The sequence below is a fragment of the Chrysochloris asiatica genome, unplaced genomic scaffold (assembly GCF_000296735.1).
Source record: "Chrysochloris asiatica unplaced genomic scaffold, ChrAsi1.0 scaffold00030, whole genome shotgun sequence".
Taxonomy (NCBI): Eukaryota; Metazoa; Chordata; class Mammalia; order Afrosoricida; family Chrysochloridae; genus Chrysochloris; species Chrysochloris asiatica.
The window spans coordinates 4400991-4424742 of NW_006408548.1; the positions used below are offsets into that span (position 1 = coordinate 4400991).

The window sequence follows — 23752 nt, forward strand, 5'->3', positions numbered from 1 at the left end:
TATCTGAGGCCTAGGAGACCTTCAGATACTGCTTCAGGAAAAAAATGAGACCGTGCAATTCTGATTCAGTTGAACTAATTTATTCTATTATTTGCATGTACTTAAATAGAGCTTTGTTTTGGCATAATTTAGTTCTTATTTTTAATCTTAGAATATTGGTGGGTGCTTTTACATAGGTAGGCTTCTGTAAGAAGTTTTGACTTAAAGAAGGGAGGGCACGCTTTAGTCTAAAGATGGCCCATCTAAAGATGCCAAACGTAACCTTTGGCAGTTAACGTTTCTTTTAACAGCTTTCTTGTTAGGTGCTGTTGAGCCAGTTCTGTTTCATAAAAACTCTGTTTACAACAGAATGAAACACTACCAGGTCTTGTGTCATCCTCACAGTCACAGGCACTGCTATGGTTGAGCCTACTGATGAAACCAGTGTGTCAGTCCATCTTGTTCAACAACTTAATAAGTTTAATTTCCATACCATGAAATTCACCCAATTAGAAAAATAATCAGTGACTTCTAAAACTTGAGTACTGCAGCCATCACCACAATTCAATTTTAGAATATTTCCATTGCCCCAATAAAATCTCTTTGGTTCATTTATGGGCATTTCCCTTTTTTGACCCCAGGTTAAGGCAACCATTTATATACTCTGTCTTAATTTATTTGCCTTTTCTGTGTATTTCATATAAACGTAATTATGCTATATGTGATCTTTTGTGTGGCTTCTTTTACTTGGCATAATGTTGTTGAAGTTCCTCGACAGGAACTTAAGGATCAAAAAGTTGAGTATAGGAAACTGATCAATTGTATTACTGCTTTCAGTTCTCTTGTATCCATGCTCCCTGTGACTTTTCAGATCCTTCCACTGAAGGTGCAGTCTGCCTTCCTCCTTCGTTGATGTTGGTCTTGGCCATGTGACTTTTTCTGACCAGTCAGATATAGCAGAAATTACAGTGTATGAGTTCTGGTCCTGTGCCTTAGGAAGTATCTTGGGCTTACATTCACTTCCTATAGGAACTTCTGCCGTCTCTGTGAGAATGACAGGGTAACTGTTTGGTCTTAGGAGGATGAGAGAGACACATGAAACAGATCTAGACTCAGTCTGCTACTTAGAGCCTGACTAGTAGATGCAAAAATGAGAATATATGATGGTTCTTGTAAGCCACTGAGATTGAGGTATTTTGTTATGTAGCATTATTGTGACAATAACTGACTGATACAGAAATCAAATACAAATTGTCCTACTCAAATATAAAGCCATGATAATCCTGACTTGAAATCCTGACTCTGGAACTGATTGGCATAAGAGATGAAGCTAGAAAACAGGCAAATAGGAGTGGGGAAGGCCACACTGGAGAGATAAGGGTCTGTCAGTAGAAGAGACTGACAAAGAGGTTGGATGGCACATGATGATAATTTGTATCAATATGAGAGGGCTTTATAAAAAATGCCATGGAAAAATGGATTACAAGAAAATAAACTTTTTCCACAAAATTTTGTGAAGTGCTTTTATATAATATATTGTTGTTAAATGCCATCAAGTTGGTTCTGATTCATAGCAACCCTGTATAGGGTTTCTGAGGAACAGATGGTGGGTTCAAGCTTGTGGTTCAGTGTTGATCTTTCAGCATCACACCAGTGTAATATAGCCAGCCAGTAACAGTCCTTCATTGATTGAAATGGCAGGTACATTGGCAAGTGCTTTAATAGACATTGTTTCATTTAATCCTTACAGTATTCTTGCAAACTTAGTTTGGTTTCCTGACGAAAAAAATAAAGTTCTAAAAACCCACTACCACCAAGTTATTCCTAACTCATAGCAACCTTATAGGACAGCACAGAACTGCCCCATAGGGTTTCTAAAACCGTAATATTTATAGAATCAGACTACCACATCTTTCTCACCCAAAGCAGGTGGTGAGTTTGAATTGCCAACCTTTGGTTCATGGCTGAGTGCTTAACTACTGCAACACCAGACCACCTTAATAAATCTCCAGGGGTTATAAACGACCTTTGGTCACATACCTGGTAAAAGGCTTAATTTTGAATCTAAGTCTCTGATATTCCCAAACTTGTAGACTGGGCTGCTTCCCCGTCGTATGAACTGATCCCTAATGCATGACTAGTGCAGCTGAGGTGAGTATAGACTTGTTACTTGTCTCAGTGCCGTAGAACAGAATGTGGAGGAAATTCCTAAATGTGGGTACTTCTCAGCCCAGGAAGGGAAGAAAGATATGGTAAGTGGTAGATCCTTAATATATTATGTAGGAAAATCAAAGCTAGCTGGAAAGTTAATTGGGCGTTTTAGGGGTGATATCAGTAAAAAGAGTCAGTTCTGGATGATATAAACTGACCATCCATCTTTCGAAAGATTCATGCATCTGAGTTGTATTCCCAAGATGGCTATAAAACCCTGATTTGCAGTTTTTTTGGTTTTTGAAGCATTGATACTCTCTACCTCTTTTGCCTATGTTAACGAGTGCTGTTGCTCAAAACGTCACCCTCATCATCTTAGACGCTTGGCTGCTTTTCTAGCCTTATTGAGATCTACTGGATAACCTAGAGAGATTATCAAGAACCACATTTGAATCAGGAGATGGCATTTTAAATGAGCGCTGAGCTCCATTAGTAGGTTGAGCTCCATTAGTAGGATTTTTTTCCCCTTTCCACTGACCCCTCCTTAGGGCCAGGTCAGCAACTGGAAAGGTCGCTAATGCCTGCTAACTGTATTAGGATATGTATTTTTTATTCATCAACTTGGCAGCTTAGCTTAATGGTATCTTCTTTCTGTGCCTCGTAAGCCTTGCTACTTAGCAGATCTTCATGCGTCTTTGGATTCAAAGCTCTTTCCCATGCATACTGGCCAGTAGACCTTTAAAAACTGCCGACTATGTATAGGGCTCTGTGCTTGGTGATTTTTTCTTTAATGGCTTATAGCATGTTGTTGTTAAGTGCTGTCGAGTTGATTCCGACCCATAGTGACCCTGTACAGAGTTTCCGAGGCTGTAAATCTTTACAGGAGCAGAAAGCCTCATCTTTCTCCCCCGGAACAGCTGGTAGTTTTGAACTTCTGGCCTTAAGGTTCGCATCCCAATTCATAACTACTACGCTACCAGAGCTCCTTATGGCTTACAGCATAGAAGCTTTCAATTTTCAGATTCTTAGCATATGTCAATGCAAAAAAAAAAAAAAAAATAAAAAAAAAAAAAAAAAAAAAAAAAACCAAAACCTTTTGAGGCAGCTAGTTCTTAATGTCACATAAATGTGTTCCTCAATAATATTACCCCTAAAATGCTCAATTAACTTCCCAGGTATCTTTGATTTTCCTACATAACACGTTAAGGATCTACCACTTACCATATATTTCTTCCCTTCATTCAGAAGTACCCACATTCAGGAATTTCCTCCACATTATATTTTAAGATACTGAGAAAAATAATAATAGTAAATGGTATGTTACAGTTGTTGTTGTTGTTGTTATGTGCCGTGGAGTCGGAACCGACTCATAGCGACCCTGTACAGTAAGTAAGTTTTTTTCCATATGTAGCATCTTACACTGAAGTTTTCTCAGCCTTAGGCACTCTTGACATTATGGGCGGAGAGTTTCTTTGTTGTGGTGGCTGTTCTGTGCATTGTAGGAAGTTTAGCATCTCTGGTCTACCCATCTCTATACCTCTACCACCACCACCACCACCACGATTGTAACAAGCAAAGAACTTCTTTAGGCTTGGTCATATGTTCTCTCTGTAGCAAAATCATGCCCCATTCCCACCCCCCACCAGTTGAGAACCACTGCTTCATATAATTCACACATCAATCTGATTATGTAGGTATTATCTCCATTTTGCAGATGAGGAAACTGAGGTTGAGAGAGGCTAAAAAGACACTTGGCTAGGACAAGACAGAGGTGTAAGACTTGATACCATCTCTGACCTTTTGGCTCTTCAGCCGAGGCTTGTTTTCACCCCACAGCTTCTGGGGAATGGTGTTACAGTACCCTGGAGAGAAGAAAGGCAAGTAGAACTGTTTGCAGTTGAGCTTTTTGCTCTTCAGAAAGGCCCTGTTCCCTTTGCTAGATACGAGACAGCCCATCCATCATGTCTTGTGACTGCTGGGCATCTGGGATACAGATGCAAACTGAGACATGTGTTAGTACAAAACAAGAATGCTCTCAATCTTGTTAGACAGTATGTATTGTGCTCTGGGGATCCCCAGACCCAGTCATGGGATGGAGAGGATCCCAAATTCTGCAGTCCGGAGCTCCCTTTGCCAGGATTCTGCACAGATCTGTGAAGTGCTGGGTGGCACTTCTTAGCACATGTTGTTGCTGAAGATGCACCTACCATATTTTCTCAAATGTTATTCCCCCTCCCTCCCCCAGCATAGCTCTGTGCTGTCATGAGAGAGTGGAGAAGAGACTCGGGAAGATGTATGTGTGAGGCTGAAGATTGACATCCCTTTGGAACTGGGCTGTGGCTAGGCAGGACTGCAGGATTGGCTGGGGGGGTGTCTGGGCCTCCTTAGGGGCTGCACCCACTCAGCCATGGTGAGGACCAACAACAGAGCCTCCTCCTGCCTCATCCCTTTGCAGGTGGATTTGGAGACAGGGTTCTGCCATCTCCATCTCTTCTGGTCATCTAAGGTAAATGGGGAGAAGATGTTTGGGGACTGGGGCTGATGAAACGAGACTGTTACTCTTCAGCTGTTCTTCACCTCTCTTTGGCTGTGGTAGAAGCACTTCTGTCTTGGGATATTCTAGATAAGCTCTGAGTACTTCCAGCCCCAAAATCAAACCCACTGCTTTAGAGTTGGTCTTTCCTAACAGGAGTACTGGTATGGCACTGTAGAATAAGTCCTGGACTGCTAATTGTTGGTGGTTCAGACTCACCAGGTCTCTGTGAGTCAGAATTAACAGCAACAATGGCATAGTGACTCTATAGGACAGAGTATACCTGCTCCCTAGGATTTCCAACGCTGTAAATATTTATGGGAGTAGACTCTTTCTCCCTCAGAACTGCTGGTGGGTTAGAACAGCCAAGCTTTTGGTTAGCAGCCCACCATTTAATCTACTGCACCACTAGGGCCCCTTGAAGGCCTCTAGGGTTTCTGCAAATTATGGAGCCGTCAGTGTTTTATCTTCCACTGGGAGAGAGTGACTAGCTAAACTGGAGGAGGTGTCTTATTTGCGCTCTGATTTATGAACTACAAAGTAAGATTACTAGAAAGTTAGTTGATGTTCGTTAATAACAAGAAGCAGTCTTTTGTCTTGTGAGTTTTTTCTGCACCTTTGATACCAACTTCGGATAACCACTTTTATTTGATGACCTTTGATGCCAACTTGAATTGCCATGCTTTCGGTCCTTTGGTATATACCTCATAAACCAAAATAATATGCAGGCATACCCCATTAGTGTATATAGTTTAGAGCTGAAGTGAGGGTTGAGCTGATGCTGAAGAAGCTTGAGTATTGTGAGACTTTCGCCGTTTTCCTTGACCTTGAGCTGTTTGCTTTTTCTGAACCTCAGTTTCTTCTTCTTTAAAGTAGGCAGAGCATTTTCTCATTAGTATTGCACAGAGATAGTGCAAGGTGAGTAAATGAATACTTCTGGAGAGGTTTCCTCCATGACAGGTTCAGTAGTGATCTCTAGCATAAGTATAATGAGGATGAATACTGGAATTGTTAGGTTTGAAGATGGAGGTGTTCCAAGTGTGTACCTGGAGCACTATGCTGCTGGCCTCTGTACATTTCTCTGGGAAGGAAAGGAAGAATTTGTCTCCGTCGCTGTCTTTAATTTGGTAGTATGTGTAAAGTAGAATTTCAGAATGCCTTTTGTTAGAAGCCCTGTCATGTCCCCCTCACTCTCTGCCCTTCTATCCCATTCTCCCACCCCAAGTCACCACTCTGGACATGTGCTTGTGTGTATTATTCTCACCTAGATTCAAACTGACCTTACAGTTCAGTGCACTATCCTGCAGTGCCACAACAGGACTCCATTCTGTCTATTTTTTTAAACCAGCTACATCGTATTTAATGGAATAAAGGTAACAGAATTCCTCTAATGGTCTCTTGATCAGCGTTTTTTTGCATATGTGATAGACTCTCATACTAAGAAAAAGTCTTGTTACGGTGTGAAGTGGACGTGGTAAGGCCAGTGAGACCTTGTTTTTGTTGTTAAGTGCCATCGAATCGGTTCCGACCCATAGTGGACCTGTATAGGGTTTCTGAGGAGCAGCTGGTAAGTTTGAACCATCGACCTTGCAGTCCAAATGGCTTTGCAGTCTGGTGCATTAACCCACCGCACAGGAGACCCAGACTAAGGGAATTTCCTAGTGTCTTGGCTGTGTGTTTTAAAACTTGGCCGTGTGGCTCTGTCTCAGTTGACCTCTATTTTTTCTTAATTTCTTCTCCCCCCCCCCTTTTTTTTTTAAAGGGGTATGAACTAGAATATGTTTTCACATCCTATCAAGTTTTAGATGTTATAAATTCATCCTCATGTCTTGCATATAAGCTATCTATTGCTGTGTGACAAACACCCCAAAAGTTAACATCACAAGCCAACTACTATTTATTCTGTATACAATTTTTGCTGGCAATTTCTTATCATCAGGGATGGGTCAGCTGATACTTGGTTTTGTTTTGTCTGCAGTCAGTTGGCAGATGGCTGAGGGCTTGGTTTCTTCTAGATGGCCTCACTCATGTGTCTGGTAGTTGGCATGTTGGCTGGCCACTGACTAGCCTATGGGTGCATGGGGGAGGTTAACTGAGCTACATACTTCTCATCCTCTAGCATTTTAGCCTGGGTCTATTCACATGTGACAGACCAGGGTTCCAAAAGTAGCAGAAGTGGAAAGCCTTCTTGAAGCCTAGACTTGGAACTGACATAATGTCACTTCGTTTGTCATCTTCTTTTTTTTTTTTTTTTTTAAGGTTTTTGTGGATTGAGTGAAAGTTTACAGGGCACATCATCAGTTTCAAATTCAACAATTCATATAACTTGTTTCATTACATTGATTATAATCCCCTCCATATACCATCAGTTAAAAGTTTTCTCTTTATCTAGCTTTTTTTTTTTAAAAAAACACACAAACAAAAAAACCCACTCAGGCATATATAATAAATTACATCTCCAAAGGGCACATTCTGAAAGTCTGCTCCTGGCCACCAGCTCTTAGTCTCTCTCTTCTTAGTCGATGAATTTAGAATCCTCAAGCTGCTCCCCTTCTCCATGCCCTCATCTCTGCCTCCATCTCTGGCACTGCTGCTTCTCTGGATAAGGTCCCGCAATCTATTTGTGCATTCCTCTCTTGATGATCCTAGGGTCCTCTGTTAGTGGACTGTAAGATTAACCACTCCCCTTTTTTTTTGTTACAAAACTTCTACCTTTACAATTGTGACAGTTGCGATTAGTCATGATAACAGTTATTCCCAATTGAATCTTATGAATCTTATCCCCATCTCCTTTCACCAGACCCATCTAGACAAGATGATAACTATTCAGTGGGGACTCTTTCTTTCCCCCCACACTCTTAAACTAAGCTCCCTCTTGAAACCTTGTAAGCCAGTCACTTCGTGCCTTTATTGCCCCGTTTGTCTTCTTTTGCTCAAGGCAAATCATAAGGCCATGCAGGTTCAGCAAAGTATTATGACCCTGTTTACTGTATAACATAACCTATAAACTGAGCCTTTTAGTAGTGATTAAAGACTATAGAAAAAGAAGGAAGCTAAACTTAAGAGATTTTAGGAATCTTCAAGTCAGTGCTAAGTATTCTTGATGTAATAAACTTTACTTAGACAGCTAGTCACTGTAGACATAAATATGAGATAGTCTGCCCAACACCAAAACTATGAAGACATTCTACATGGCTGCTGCTCTGAGGCTGTTTATGGTGGGACTTGAGAATTAACTTGATAGAATGTAATCCAGAATGAATGTGTCTATTTGAGATATGTACCCATTGCTGTACAAGCCTAAAGAAAAGCCCATCATTTCCATCTGGAGGGTCAGAGAAGATTTTGTTGGGCTGAGTCTTCCAGAATAAGTGAGTTGGCATTTATTGAACAAAGAGGAAATGGAGTGGGTGTGAGGAGAGGTTTGCAGCTAAAGGAGAAGGTGTTGTTGGGCCAAAACAAAAAGTGCTATGTCATCACTGAGAAAGATGGAACCAGACCATCATAAATGTTCTTTCCATTCTTTATAAATTGATTTAAATGAATTGGAAGTTCAGCATTTTCACTTAATTTATCCTTGAATCTTTTAGAAATCACTGAAGTTATATATTTGTTTTTCCAGTTTGGTTTTTTTTGTTTGTTTGTTTGTTTAATTTCTTATTTGTGATATTTTTGGGTGAAAGTTGACAGTGCAGATTGACTTTTCATTCAACAATTCATGAAACTTTTGTTTTGTGACATTGATCGCAGACTCCATGATGCAACATCACTTTTCCCACTTCCTCCCTGTGTTTATGGTTTCCTTTTGTCCTTCCTTCTTATCCCTGCCTGCCTTCTGAGCTTTATCCCTGGGAAAGTACTGCTGCTTTGATCGTTGATTGTTCTAAGGAGTACATACTTCACTGGTGTTACTGTTGACATTGTAGGCTTATCTGTTAATTTGACTGAAAGTTGAGCTACAAGGGTAATTCAGTTCTAGACTTGAAGGATCTTTAAGGGTCCTGGTCTTTGGGGTTCCACCATCTGTATAAGACAAGTGACCTTGTTTTTTTTTTTGAGTTCCACATTTTTCTCCAACCAGCCCAGGACTTCCAATTGTAATCTCTTTCAGAATGGTTGGCAGTGGTTGCTGAGAGCATCTATTTCTTTTGGTCTCAGAGTTGTGAAGGCTGGGGTTCACATCGTCTATTACTCCTTTAGACCTACTGTTCTGTTCGTCATTGATTTGCTTCACTCTCTTTGCTCTAGATTGAAAGAGACCAACAATTGCACCTTTAGATGACCATTTAGTCTTCTGTTTTTGAGGTTAATTATTGAGTCTAGAGCATGTATACCATGTACCAAACATTATAATGAGGGAAAACTAAATCTTATTTGGTCCCCTCTGCTGTGAAAGCCTAATAATTATGTACTCAAACTGTGCTCTTTGTCACAAGAGGTTCAGAAACATAGTTCAGAAGCTTTTATGATAGAGCTGTAGGATTCCAGCCTCAAGGTTATCCCATCTGCAGTTGCTAGTAGAACCATGAATCTGTTCTTTGTTCCTTTCTGTTTCTAATGGCTTCTAGAGTTCCTTGGCCTTTGGCTATACCAGTAGTAGCATCGCTGGAGTTGGTGTTACCCAGTGCAGTAGCTAATGGCATCATGTCTCTCCATGGGTGGAACACTGGGCCCTACTCCCCATGCAGTGCCCAGGGCTGTGCTGTTAACCCCTCCCTCACATGATCCAGGCAGCCTCACCCTTTTCTAATTGGCAAAAGTGGAGACTTTCATCTCCACCTGGTGGTTGGTGCTGTGGCCCACTGTTCTATAACCTGCCTGGCTGATGATGGGGTGGGGGTTGGAGGTTGTGGGTAGTGGTAGTGGTGGTGACAGATGACGAAACAGCCCTAATGATTACTGCTCTCTTGGCTACCCCTCCTCCTATAATGCCAACCTGCCTGCTGCTGCCGTCCAGCTACTACAGACTCTGGAGTCATTTGGGGGCCAAGCCCTCTGACAATGTGTAGAATGTGACACCACTGGTGGCCTTATCATTCCAGTCTTGGCCTCCATGGCCACATTGTCTCTCTACTCTCTGTTCATCTCGTTCGACTCAGAGCTTTCTCTGCCTTTCTCTTATAATGATACTTGTCATTGGATTTAAAATCCATCTGGATATTCTCATTTCAATTCTTTATTATGGTTGAAAAGACTCTTTTCAAATAAAGTAACATGCTCAGAGTCTGGGGAGTAGGATGTACATTTAGAAAGCCACTATCCTACCTACTGCACTAATTCACCAGCAACTCTTACAGCCAGGGATGATCATACAACCCACTTATTTCCAATGGGATGCTAAGGAGATCTGCTAAGGTCTGAGAGGAAAAGTTTTTATTCCTAATAAAAGGAGAGAACTGCAGGATAAGCCCTTTGGTCTCCCTTCCTTGTTAATTTGGATACTGGCATATGAGGATAAGGGTACCTGGAGTGATGGCAGCCATCTTGTCACCATGATGGATTTGTGCCTGAGGGCCAAAACCAGCATTCTGATGGTGCATGAGCATAAGGTTGGAAACAGCTACTAAACCCTCTAGGAACACCCAACTTTGGACTTACACTTAAGTAATGAAATCTTAGGTCATTGTCAGTCTGGTTGCCTGTTACTTACAGCTGAGAGTATTTCTAACCAATACTGTACCTACATGGTGCAGGATGTGATTAAATAACAAAGAAAAACAAATAGTGTGTAACTTTGGCTCTATTCCATTTATTGGTGTGACTGGATTATAGACCATCTGGTCATGCTTTAGTTGGGTATTGCGTTCTTGACTTTGGTCTAGAAAAGCTTTTTGTGCTCGTCCTGTGTGCATTCTCAACCTTGGACGGAGAGGTGGAACAAGGAGCAGGCGTGTGGGAGGCAGGAATTGCTCCCATTTATTCTGGTCTAAGAGTGCAATTAAGAGGTTGAAACAGTTAGTTTGAGCTTTGGTATAGAAACATGCTGTTCTCGAAAATACAGGCTTTTTGTTTTTAACACAGTAGAAGGTTTGAGAATGGTGAGAGTGTGAGTTTTTAAATGAACAAAAGTAAAAAACTCAACTGGGTTGAAGTAGAATTCGAGTAATGGAATTTATGTTTTTATATGAGGATCATAAACTGTTTTTAACCATGACCCTGTACTTGCCATATATCAGTATTTGGAGGCTCTGGTGGTGGTGGTAGTTGGGGGGCTCTGGGGTGTGTGAAATCATTCAGGAAGAGCAAATGTCAATAGCAAAAGTTAAAATGAAATGCTTCTCTGTGAAAGAGTGGGTAGTGTTCAGCAAGAAGTAAAGACATATTCACTCAATCCACAATAAAAATTTTAAATTAAAAAACAAAACAAAACAAAAACCAGGAATTCCAAATCCAAAAAAACAAAACAAAAAGAAGTAAAGATATAGAGACGTAGAGAAAAGTAGCACAGGAAATTATATCAAAGTCTATAGAACCCTATCTTCATTGAATGTTTCCTGTGATGTAACTCCTGTTTCAGTTTAACTTCTAGTGCCTATTCTACTTTGTTGTAAAGAATGACCTTTCCCAGGCTTCCTTGCTCTCTATTTCTGAGTAAGTCAGCCAATGAGAGTGTCTTTTAGGCTCCTATGCTGCCACAAGTGGGTGATTTTAAAGCATGGAAATTAATTTTTTCCCAATTCTGGAGGATAAAAGTCTAAGTCAGGGTCTTGGCCATGTCAGTTCCTTCCTTGTCGGTAGTCCTCTGCATATTCCTTGGTTGCTGGGTTTGTAGATGATACTCACATGGCATCTATCTCCCCCTCTGTGTGTATAACAAAACCAAAGCAAACCAGCTGGTGTTGAGTTGATTCCAGCTCATGGCAACCCCATGTTTATAGAGTAGAATCACACTCCATAGAATTTTCAAGGCTGTGGGCTTTGGGAAGCAGATAACTGGGCCTGTCTTCTGGGTCTGAACTGTTACCCTTTCAGTAAGTAGTTGAACACATAATTGTTAGGCCACCGAAGGATTTCCCTGAGTGTGAGTATATAGCTGGGTCTAATCTTAAAATTCAGAAGTCATTAGATTTAGAACCCAACCAATTAAAATAACAAAATCCTATTCTCAACCAGGATTATTTCCACAGGTATAGGGATTAGAACTCCCAACACATGTATTTTTAAATTTTTGGTGAGTATCAGGTAGGTGGGTATACCAGGAGGTAGACAATCCTGGTGTGCTGCTATAGGATAAGCACTAGACCGTGACCTATAAGCTGGTTGAAACCCACCAACGCTCTTCAGAAACCCTATACAAGGCTGCTATGAGTTGGAACCAACTCAGTGACACTTAACAACAAAAACAACAGGTAGGTACAGGTAGAAGAGTTCTGGGCAGGAGGAAGGGGAGGCTGGCATGTTTGTCTCCTGGTTTTGCCATGGCTGCATCTCTTGTGTCTCCTCCCATTCGACAGTCTCAGCTGCCTTGGTACCTACTCCCATAGGCAGCCCTGACTGTGTGTCTAGGTCCTGCTTGGTGATTACAGCTTCTGAGTCTGCTTTCACCCATTCACCTCCAGCTCTAGAGGTTGTAGTCATTCCTTGACAATGCTAGTCTCTAGGTTGCTTCCCTTTCCGTAGTAGTTCTTCTTACTCTTTACTTCCAATTTCTCATATGAAATTTAATCTCGGAGTGATTTCTCATTTCCTGAGTGGACCCTAATTGGTAACCCTGGTTTTGTGCCTATTAACCAAATACACTATGTTTCATGCTTCATTGTGGAGCAGGGGGTGTCCATTATTTCTGACTACTCATTTGGAAAATGTATTTGGTAGTCATTGCAGTATGCGTTTAGGGTGGTGGCATTGAGTCTAACAAGGAATGAACGATTCTGAGGAAGGAAAACTAGATAAATAGGAATTGTTCTTGTTCTTAGAATGTGAGAAATGAAAGAATGGACCAGGAAGGAACGCTTGTGAATGGATGCTGGGATAAGGAAAACCAACCTGCATTACATGATGTAATTAAGGCGAGATGAAGCATTTGGTGTAGGAGCCCTGGTGGCACAGGTCAGGAACTCAGCTGCTAATCAAAGAGCTAGCTTTAAACTCACCAGTGCTTTGTGGGAGAAAGGTGTAGCAGTCTGCTTTCATTAAGATTTTGCAGCCTTGGAAGCCCTATGGGGCAGTTCTACTCTATCCTACCGGGTTGTTAAGAGTTGAAATCAGTTCTACAATGGTGGGTTTTGGGAGCCATTTGGTTGAGAGATCCTTTAGAGAAAGCATTTTATAGATACTTAGCAATACTGAGTTCTTTTGAGGCTAATAATGGGCGTTTGGTATTTTTCTGAGAAAAGGCAACAGTTGAAGACACCAATGAGAAAAAGTTCTTTGCCAGGAAAAGTACATTAAAAGGAATGGAAGATTGGGCCTTGGGGTTCATCCATGTTGGGTGATGGAAGAGGTCATTGAAGACGTAGCGGATGCGCATTCATATATAAGAGGAGAACTGAGGCAGTTTATTACCCCTGAAGCTTTGAAAGGCAGGAGTACTTAGTAGCATCAGCAGCTGCAGAGCAATAAAGAAGGGTGCTTGGGGAAAGGCGTTCAGATGTGTCCAGAGAAAGGTCAAGAGAACCGTATGTTTGTATTTAATCACTGGCGCAAGATTCAGTGTTCTAAGTAGGACTTCAGAAGTAGCAATTTCCTCATTTAGTCATTGCTCTGAAACTTCCAGTTTGCCCTCTGCACGTCGGCACGTCTTTCATCTTCTCCAGGCCCTGACCACAGCTGTGGAGGATCCCACTTGAAGTCAAATTAGTAATACACAGGCAAGCGTTGAAAACGTTTTTGTTAGTTTCCTTAAGACAGCGTTGACTTACCGTGCCCCCATGTATAACAGAATGAAATGTTGCCTGGGCTTGCATCATCCCCAGGATTGTTGGGATGTTTGAGTTCATTGTAGTGGCCACAGCATATGTTGAGCGCCTTCTAACTCTTCTTCCAACACAACATTGGAGAGCATTCTGTTGTAACCCCATAGTGTTTTCATTAGGCTAGTTTTCAGAATAAGTTGCCAGGTCTGTCTTCCTAATCTGTTTTTGTCCGAAAGCTTCTCTGTTCCCCATAGGTGGTATTTGGCATACTAATGGAAAAGCTGCCAACATCACAGCAACATGCAAACCACTATAATGCAACAAAGGTGGTGGTTGAAAACTTTCACTGTTAGCTACATGGAGAAAATCCAACCTGCCTGCTGCCTTGGAGGTTTCAGGAGCACCGAAAAGAGTCAGCTTGCCTACACCTTCCTCTCTTTTGGGCATACAGAACAGTAGAGAATTTCCAACTTGAAATTAGAGTGATTGCTTTTGCCCTTTTTCTTCTTTTAAAGTGTGCTGTTTTGAGACCTGCGCTTCACAGTTCCTTTGCGTGAAGTCAGAGCTAGAACTGCTTCCTATTGAGTTCCACTCTGTATGTAATAAACAGTGGTTTAAGAATATATAATTAATGCAGTACTTCACCTTTTTCATATTATCACATATAAGAACATTTGAAAGAGAAGAAAGAACATAGTCTTGTCACTCCATCACACGTAGTGTTGACATTCTAGAATAGTTCCCTCTACTTGTTCTCTCATGTGTGGCTGGCTTTACTTCTGATTCTCATAAGAGTTTTTGAATTGTTGTTTAGGATTTCTTACCGTTTTTATCTCAAACTCCCAAATATGTAATTTGACTCATATTATGGGGAAATGCGACCAACCTTTTAATGAAACATTCTGTTGTTGTTAAGTCCTGTTGAATTGGTTCTGACCCATAGCGACCCTGTATAGAATTTCCAAGGAGCGGCTGGTGAGCTTGAACAACAACCTTACAGCTCAAACGGCTTTGCAGTCTGGTGCATTAACCCACAGCACCACACCAGAACTCCTTGCAGTCCACATACATTTTGTAAAAGTCCAACCCACAATCAAGGGAAGGAGTTTCATGATGGGTAGGAGAAGCATGGCGAGGGACAGATATCCCATACTTGAGTTGTTCATGGGAGATTGCCTCATCCCTCAGTGGTTAATTTATTCCTTACCCCTTGTGTCATGAAATACTCAGGTAGAGGCAGCTCATTTGATTTCTGGCTTCTCCCAGTTTGGAACCCATGTAATTTGTCTCCTCGAAAGCACTGTTCTGCATTACATTACTTTGGGGTACAATACCAAAGCTAAATTTGGAGTCCTGGTGTGGTGCTATGGGCTCATGAGCCAAACTGCAAAGCCATTTGAACTGCAAGGTTGGTGGTTCAAGCTCACCAGCTGCTCCTTGGAAACCCTATCTAAGGTCGCTATGGATCAGAATTGACTCAACAGCACTTAACAACAACAACAAAACCCAAAGCTAATACTTGGGGCCTTATTTGCTCAATAGAGAGTGATTGGTGCTATGTTACAGGAATGCTAGTTCAGCATCTTATACAGACAGTGTAAAATGGAAGCCAGAATACCAGCTGCCTTCATGGGGGAAAATACCTTATTGACCATGTTCTTTAACAGACATTAGTTCCATAAACCCAGCTTCAAGTGTGTGTGTCCATTGCCTTATCTGGTCTTCATCTTCGAAGATAAAGAATCCACACTCCCTGGCTGTCTCCTTTGTTTGGTTCAAACTGTCCAGGGCCTCCAGTGACTGGAGAATTCTTGCCATTCTCCCACAAACACATTCCATCACTGTATATAGGCCCGGGGAGATACCCTATCATGATCTATATTCAGTCTGGAAATTCTCTCTCTATTTCTCAACATAGTTCTTGTTAGACTTGACCAAATGCACAGTGGAGTCATGCCAACTGGGACTCCAGCCTCTAGGAAGTAAAGCTGAGTGAGAAATAAAGGAGAAGGAGGACCAACAAATATCAGAAATGACAGAACAAAGTACACATCACATTTTGGTGTTGTCCACCTCTCATTGGCCCAGCACGCTGTGCCGCAATGAACCTTTAGATAGGTTCTTTTAGAAAGCAGAGCCTTGAATGAAGATTTGAATAATGAGAATATGATCCCAGGCAAGTGGATCAGGGAGGCTGGCAAGAGTGAAATATAGAAAGAGAAAACGGCAACCCAAGTTGTGTTGTTGCACTGGTTACTACTTTGGACTGTTAGAGCTGGACCCCACTGGTCACCCTCCTAGGAACCACATGGAATGTGCTTCAGCACTGTCTACCCCAACCACAAAAAAGGAGTTTATTTATCTGGTGGCTCCCATCTCCTACTGGTCAAGAGTTGCCCCATGGGGTATTAAGTCTCTCATGCACTTCTATATTTTTACATGTACCTGAGTGAGCAGCTCTCCCTAACTTTTCAAACTGGCTTCTGCAGAGTAGTCCAGGACAGAATATAGGAACTTAAGCAGTGCATCCCAGTCCTGGTACTCACAACTATGTACTGCTAGTTACTTCAGCAAGTGCTGAGTTACACGGTGGGCCAGGAGGATACATGGCAGGACACAGGTGTACAACCAATGTAGTTTGTGTGTTCCTCCATTTCCTTCTCTCTCTTGGTTACCATGGAAGTCTTCTCCTTTACTTCTCAAGACTTCAGGAATATCCAAAAATGATAGTATCTTAACACAGCAAGTTTTCTCAGCCTGAATTCATGTGATGGTCATGTATTTGTCCCAGTTCTTAATCTCCCATTTCTCTTCCTTTACTATGTTTGATGGAATTAGGCCAAGTGATCCTTTAGAATCAAAACCACCTAAGTGTGTTAAGGCTGTAGGAATCCAATCAGATTTTAATAAAAGAGCAAAGGCCTTTTTTCCCCCCCTTTAAATAAAAATGAATAATTCAGACTCTTCAGCAGGTAATAAGTAGCTCTAGGGACAGGGAGAGGTGTGGGAAGTCTTTCATGCACTGTCATGCAGAGAATTGATAGACCTTAATTTTTTTTTTCTTTCTTGGGCCCTAGAGTCTGTTAAGACAGTGACATAGTGACTCAGAAGGATTAGAATAAAATTAGGAGCTATTGTGTTTCTGTAAAGACCATCAGCTTTGCTTCTGCCTTGCCTTTAAAGATCAGTCCATCTTCCTCTGGGTCCCCAGAGGTTTGACATAGACCTATCCTGCCCAGTTATTGCCACCTGTGAGACAGCACCGCTTCTCCTATGCACCTACAGTTCCCTTGCTGAGCCAGAATGTGCACTGTGAGCTGAAGAACAGGGCTACACAAGGGTGCTCTACACAAGGATGCTCCAGAAGTCTTCTTAACTAATGCTATTTGGAGACATTGTCCCTTAATTGAAGTATGTTGAAAGTATGGCCAGAACTTCTGAATGTAACCTTATTTGGAAAGAATCTTCACATTAAAATTAAGTTAAGGATCTTGAGATGAGATTGCTTGGATTTCTATATCCAATAACAAGTATCCTTATAAAGAAGGGGAGAAAGACACAGGGGAATATGAAGATAGAGGGCAGTATTGGAGCTCAGTGGCTCCAAGCCAATGAACACCTGGAGTCATGCGAAGTGGGACAAAGCAAGGAAAAATTCTCCCCTACAGTCACTGGAGGGGAGCACAGCCTTGCTGACACCTTGACCTCTAACTTCCGGCTTCTGGAACTGTGAGAGAATACATTTATGTTTGTTGTTGTTATTTTGAAGTGCCATCGAGTTGTCTGTGACCCATAGAGACCCTGTATAGGGTTTTCAAAGAAAAACTGGTGAGCTTGAACTGCCGACCTTACATTTGAAAGCGACTTTGCTGTTTGGCGCATTAATCCACAGTGCCACACTAGGACCCTGATTATGTTGTTTTGTTTTAAATATCAAATTTTTTTAAATAAGCAAAAAGGTTTTTCTTCTTAAAATGTAAATATCCAGTAAACAAAATATACATGATATTCCAAGTATAGTAACAACAATAATTCGTTTATATGAAAGGAGTATTTTGGTATGTTTGGTGGTAAATGTTAGCTTGTCTTAAGTATAAAGCACTTCACCGAAAGAAATAGGCCATTACTATTTAAAGATTTACTCCTTTACCTGGTTTCCTTATTTGAGCAAAAACATATCAATTTCTACAGAATTTGGGCTATAAGACCAGGTCATAGGAAAGGTCTCAAATATCTAAAAGTTGTTTGGCTAGAGAGAAATGTTTTCTTGAAACTTGGAGGCAGTCAGTCATCGCTTCGTTCTTGAAGGCATTCTTCAGTAAGCTTCTTCCATATAGCTTCAGAGTAAAGCACAGGATATGGGCTCCCGAAAGGGGTTGTTTCCAATTGGAACACTGACCAACAAGGCATCCTTGCAAGCATTCTGCATGCAGTACTGTTGAAGCTCTGGAACTGCTGGAGAAACCTTGATTCTCTCCACACCAGCCTCCAACTTGAGCTGCTTCGCCAGGCACTGCAAGGTGTTCATGCTGGGCTGGATGACATGGCAGTTGCTGTTTTGTTTTTCGCTCCCCTTTTTACCTTCAGGGAGCTGTTTCTCTCCCTACATTACCCAAGAAGAGGTTGCAATTGTGGTCATATAGTCAAGCTACAATCACACCCTAGAAAATCCCACCATCCAGGCACGAGCCAATACCAGCTGCTGTACATCAGATAGGCAGCCAACGCTTGCTACAGTTACTCTGAGTTGAGTTATAAGAGTGAAAAGGTAGGCCCATGTCCTGATCACGTCTACCTGGAGGCAATCAAAAAGCATAATAAAACATCAACATATATTCATCTAATTATTGAGGTCACAGCTAACCATTGAAGGATGCTCAAGAAACAGATGAACGTATGGGCACATGTCCAGAAACAAGATAGAGTGGGACAGATGAGCAGGAGATAAACTTAGACATCACATTGGAAAGAGGGCAGACTTTGGAAATGCCTGAGAAGGAATTCAGGGAAATTATACTGAAGTGCATCCAAATGCTTCACAGAGGATTTGAGAAAAATAAGTCAGGAAAGCACTACAGGAACAATCAAATAAGATAGACACAGCATTGGAAACAATTCAAAATCTGCAAAAAGAGCTCTAAACGATTAATAATAAAATATCAGAAATGGACAATACACGGAAAGGGCAAAGGTGTAGAATTGAAGAGATGGAAGCCAGAACCAGCAAGCTGGAAGATAAATCTCTCAATACTGCTAAGACAGAAGAGAAAAAAAAAAAAAAAAAAAAGGTTAAAAAAAATCTGAAGAAAGTCTAAAAGTCATGTTGGACAACATGAAACATGAAGAAGAATCACTTAAGAATTATTGGCATTCTGGAACAGGAAGACTCACACAAGTCCATAGAGGAGATAGTGGAAGAGCTGTTGGAAGAAAATTTCCTTAACATCCTGAAAAACAAAAAGGTAAGCATTCAAGAAGCTCAATGAACCCCAGGAAGGGTAGACCCCTAATGAAAATCACCAAGACACAACATAATCAAGCTCTCCAAAATCGGAGTCAATGATCCTTAAGAAGTCCAAGGTGCCTTGAAGTCATTGGCAAAGAACAAGGCACCGGAAATAAATGAAATACAAACTGAAATCTTTCAACAAACTGATGCGGCACTGGAGACACTCATCTATGCCAAGAAATTTGGAGAACTACCTTACCGGAGTTCCTTAGTTGGCAAGGTAGTTCTCCAAAGAAATTTGAATTTAGACTCTTAAGCAAATTTCAAAGAAATTTGGAGAACTACCTTGCCAACTAAGGAACTCTGGTAGCGTAGTGGTTACAAATCGGGCTGTTAACCACAAAGTCAGCAGTTTGAAACTACCAGCTGTTCTGCAGGAGAAAGATGAGGCTTTCTGCTCCCGTAAAGAAACCCTGTACAGTGTTGCTATGAGTCGGAAACGACTCCACAGCACATAACAACAACAACAACCTTGCCAATTAACTGGAAAAAGTCCATATGTGTGCCCATTCTAAAGAGAGGTGACCCAATGGAATGTGAAAATCATCAGACAATATCTAATATGAGAAAAGTTTTGCTAAAGGTGATACAAAAATGACTTGAATCATACATTGACAGAGACTTTCAGAGGTCTGAGCTGTATTCATAAAAGGATGTAGAACAAGGGATATCATTGCTGATGTCATATGGATCTTAGCTGAAAGCAGAGAATACCAGAAAGATGTTTACCTGTGTTTTATTGACTGTGCAAAGGCTTTCAAGTGTGTAGATTACAAGCTATGGAAAGAATTATGGTGAATGAGGAACCAACCCATACATAAACCAAGAGGCAGTTGTTCAAATAGAACAAGGGAACACCAAATGGTTTACAATTAGGAAAGTTGTGCACCAGGATTGTATTCTTTCACCATATATATTCAGTCTGTATGCTGAGCAAAAAAAAATATGAGAGGCTGGATTATATGAAGAAAAACATGGCATCCGGATTGGAGGAAGGAAGACTCATTAACAACCTGCGACATGCATATATGCACAGCCTTGCTTGCTGAAAGCAAAGACGACTTAAAATACTTACTGATGAAGATCAAAGACCACAGCCTTCCGTATGGGTTTCATCTCAATGTAAAGAAAACAAAAATCCTCACCACTAAACCAATAAACATCCATATCAATGGAGAAAAGATTGAAGCTGTCAAAAGACTTCATTTTTCTCAGATCAACCATCAACACTCATGGAAGCAGCAGTCAAGAAATCAAATGATGTATTGCATTAGGCAAATCTGCTGCACAAGACCTTTTAAAGTGTTGAAAAGCAAAGATGTCAGTTTGAGGACTAAGATGCATCTGACACAAGCCATGGTATTTTTCAGTAGCCTCAAGTACATGTGAAAGTTGGATAGTGAATAAGGAAGACCGTAGGAGAATTGATGCATTTGAATTATGAGTTGGAAGAGAATATTAAAAGTACCATGGACTGCCAGAATAACACACCAATCTGTGTTGAAAGTTATCCAAGGTGCTCCTTGGAAGCCAGGATGGCCAAACTTTGTCTCCCATACTTTGGACATATTGTCAGGAGTAACCAGTCCCTGTAGAAGGATATCATGCTTGGTAAAGTGGAGGGTCAACAAAAAAAGGAAGACCCCCTACCAGATGGATTAGCACAGTGGTGGCAGCAGTGGGCTCAGGCTTAGCAACGATTGTGAGGTTGGTACAGGACTGGGCAGTGTTTTCTTCTATTGCACATAGGGTCTCTGTAAGTCAGTGCCAACTTGATGGCACCTAACAGCAATGGCTAATGATTGTGGGTATTTCTTCATATGTTTGTTGGCTATCTGAATGTCTTATTTATTTATTTTAGTAGAAAAAGTGTTTTATTTATATGGAAAAAGCTTCACTAATATCTGTAAGAGGTGGCAATATAATATTGCCTATACAGAAAAAAAAAATTCAAATGTGAATAGCAACGAATTAAAGTTACACATCTTCCTACTTAGCAGTGCAATTAATTCACACTGTAATAAAGTTAAGTCAAGTATAACAAAATTAAAACAGGTGTTCCTGCATAATCAGTATATTGAGAATTACAGTGTAAAGATCATTTCAGGTTTAAGAAATCATCCATCAATCCTCAGAATATCCTAAGGACAAAGGAGGCAGACAGTTAATTCATTTAATTATTAGCTGTTGAGTTTCTTCAATACTGTTCACAGGAAAAAACTAATGAGCAGATGCACATGTGAAATAGAATATATGTTTCATCTATACAGTAAAAAAATACAAATTATAAAGTGATCTAATAAAGAATGAAATCTGAAGACAGATTTATAAAACTGATGACATCTTAGATAACGCATACAGCACTTTTCATGTAAAAACACCTAGTTTCAGCAAAAAATAATTTGGTTGCTTTTCAGGTGCATTGTAGATCTTGTAAGCTGAAAATGCAGATGTCCAAGTATCTTAAAAACCACAATAAATGTCCTTTTCAGTACATACAAATGATACTTGCTTCTGTCACAGTGGGTATTTTTGGAAATTTGTTTTGCCTTGCTTCAGAAACACATTTAAAACGGATAAAAATCAAAGGGTTTCATGGTACTCTGAAACAATAAACAATGCTCAACTTAACTGCTAATATTGGGGAGGGAGAACCTAGATTTTATAGTATTTTGCTATATATGAAAAAAAAATTGAATTTACACAGCATGTTTGGGTCCATTCTCTTGCATGTCTGTTGTATATTTCCTTGTCTGACTTACATATTTGGGCACTGTCTGGTACTAAGAGGTCATCTGAATTTGGATCACAAAGTAGAGAACATACGGATAATAATACTTTCAATACAGTCAGAGCTGGTGACCACTGTGACCTCAGGATATTAAGAATATCCTTCCATTACTGTTTATGTTTGGATGGTAAATTTTTGTTGTGAAAGCAATCTTTGGTGGTTTGAAAGGATAGTCTGTCGGGAAGTGTGTAGTATGAAGAAGACTCTACCTTGATATGCGCTACCAGGCTGTATTGTTAAAGGTAGCCAAATCCTGACAACAGAGCAAAGCTGATAGTCATCTCCCACAGGTTCAGCTGAATAGAGAGCCAGTGGATCACGCTGCCAGGCACTTCTTCTTTCTGAATCTGCTTCAGTGCCATGGGTCAGGGAGGGCGAAGGGGACACTGGCCAGTGGGGGAGCAGCTGTGGACTCAAGGGCATGGAGTCATCTGCACTCAGCTCACTGGCTGCTCGGCTGACTCAATCTGGTGGGTCCCCAACTCGCCACTAACTGGCTCGCTCTGGGCGCCTGTGCCTGAGTGTGAGTGTGCCTGAATGTCTTATTTGATGAAGTTTCAGTTCATGTCCTCTACCCCTTTTTTTTCCCTTAAGCTTTTATTGTGAATAGAGTGATAGTTTACTTGGGAGAACATCGGTTTTGTACTCAACCTATCATATTTTGTTTCATTGCAATAATTACCATCCCCTCCATGCATCATTGGTTAACAGTATTTGCTTCTAGTCCCTCTGGGGTTTTTTGTTTTGTTTTTATGTACACAAAAACATACAGGAATATATAATAATTTAAACAACCAAAAAGCACATTCTGCAAGCCTGTGCAACCCTGGTGGCCAGCACAAAGCTTTTCTCTTTCCATGAGTCTAGGGTCCTCAGCTGCTTTGTCTCTCCATGCCATCACCTCTGCCTCCATCTCTGGTGTCGGTGCTTCTCTGGTTAGGATCCCATGTTCCGCTCATGTTCTTCTCTCTTGATGGTCTTAGGGTCCTCTCTATTCCTGGACTGTAAGGTTAACTACTCTCCCTTTTTTGTTATACAACTTTTACTTTTACAGTTGTGACATTCACAGTTAGTCATGATACCAGTTACTCACTATTGAATCATAAGAATCCTATCCCCATATCCTGTCACCAGACCCTTCTAGACAAGATGAAAACTATTCAGTGGGGATTCTACCTTCTCCTACACAGTCTGAAACTAAACTCCCTCTTGAAAACTTGTAAGCCAGCCAGCCACTTCATGTCTTTATGGCCGCCTTCCCCCATTTTAGGGAGCCAGTGTCTAAGTTGGTCCATCCCTATCAACCCTGTGTACAGATGGGATAGGCATGATCCTTGATATGAAGACTTCTTCCTCTCGGTTGATATTTTGATCTACTATATCGATAAGTATAGGTCAAGTTCATCAAATTGTAGCAATTTATACTTACTTCCTTTATCAAATGTCTTTATATTCCTCTAGTTGAGTTCTGGTCATCAAGCCACTGAAGCTAGATCAAATGCTCTACACGTTTTTAAACTGGATGATTTGTTTTCTTGTTGAGGTGTTGAAGTGTTCTACAAATTTTAGACAGTACAAATTTTTGCCTGATGATGCCATTGCCAACAGTTTTTTTCCCCCACTATATGGGTTTTCTTTTTATCATTTTGGTGAAATTCTTTGATGCACATAAGTGTCCAGTTTTGAGGAGGACCCAGTCATCTATTTTGTCTTATGTTTGTGTGTTTTCAGTTACGGTTGATAATGTATTCATGCCATGTGTCAGTCCCTACGTTTGTCCTTTTTTTTTTTTTTTTTAATAATGACCTTTACCATTTTAGGCTTTACATTTAGGTGTTTAATCCACATTGAGTTCAGTTTGGCAAATGGTGTGAGATGTAGGTCTTGTTTTTTCCTTCTGCAAATGGATTTCCACTTTTGTCAGCACCGTTTGC

The 23752-nt window shown here is 40.8% G+C and overlaps 1 protein-coding gene and 1 pseudogene across 2 annotated transcripts in view; one reads left to right on the forward strand and one right to left on the reverse strand.

Moving 5' to 3' along the window:
• OSBPL10 (oxysterol binding protein-like 10) overlaps positions 1-23752 on the forward strand; it is a 528798-nt gene that overhangs the window by 229258 nt on the left and 275788 nt on the right. The window lies entirely within an intron of this gene.
• Positions 17858-22180, reverse strand: LOC102842069 (annotated as a pseudogene).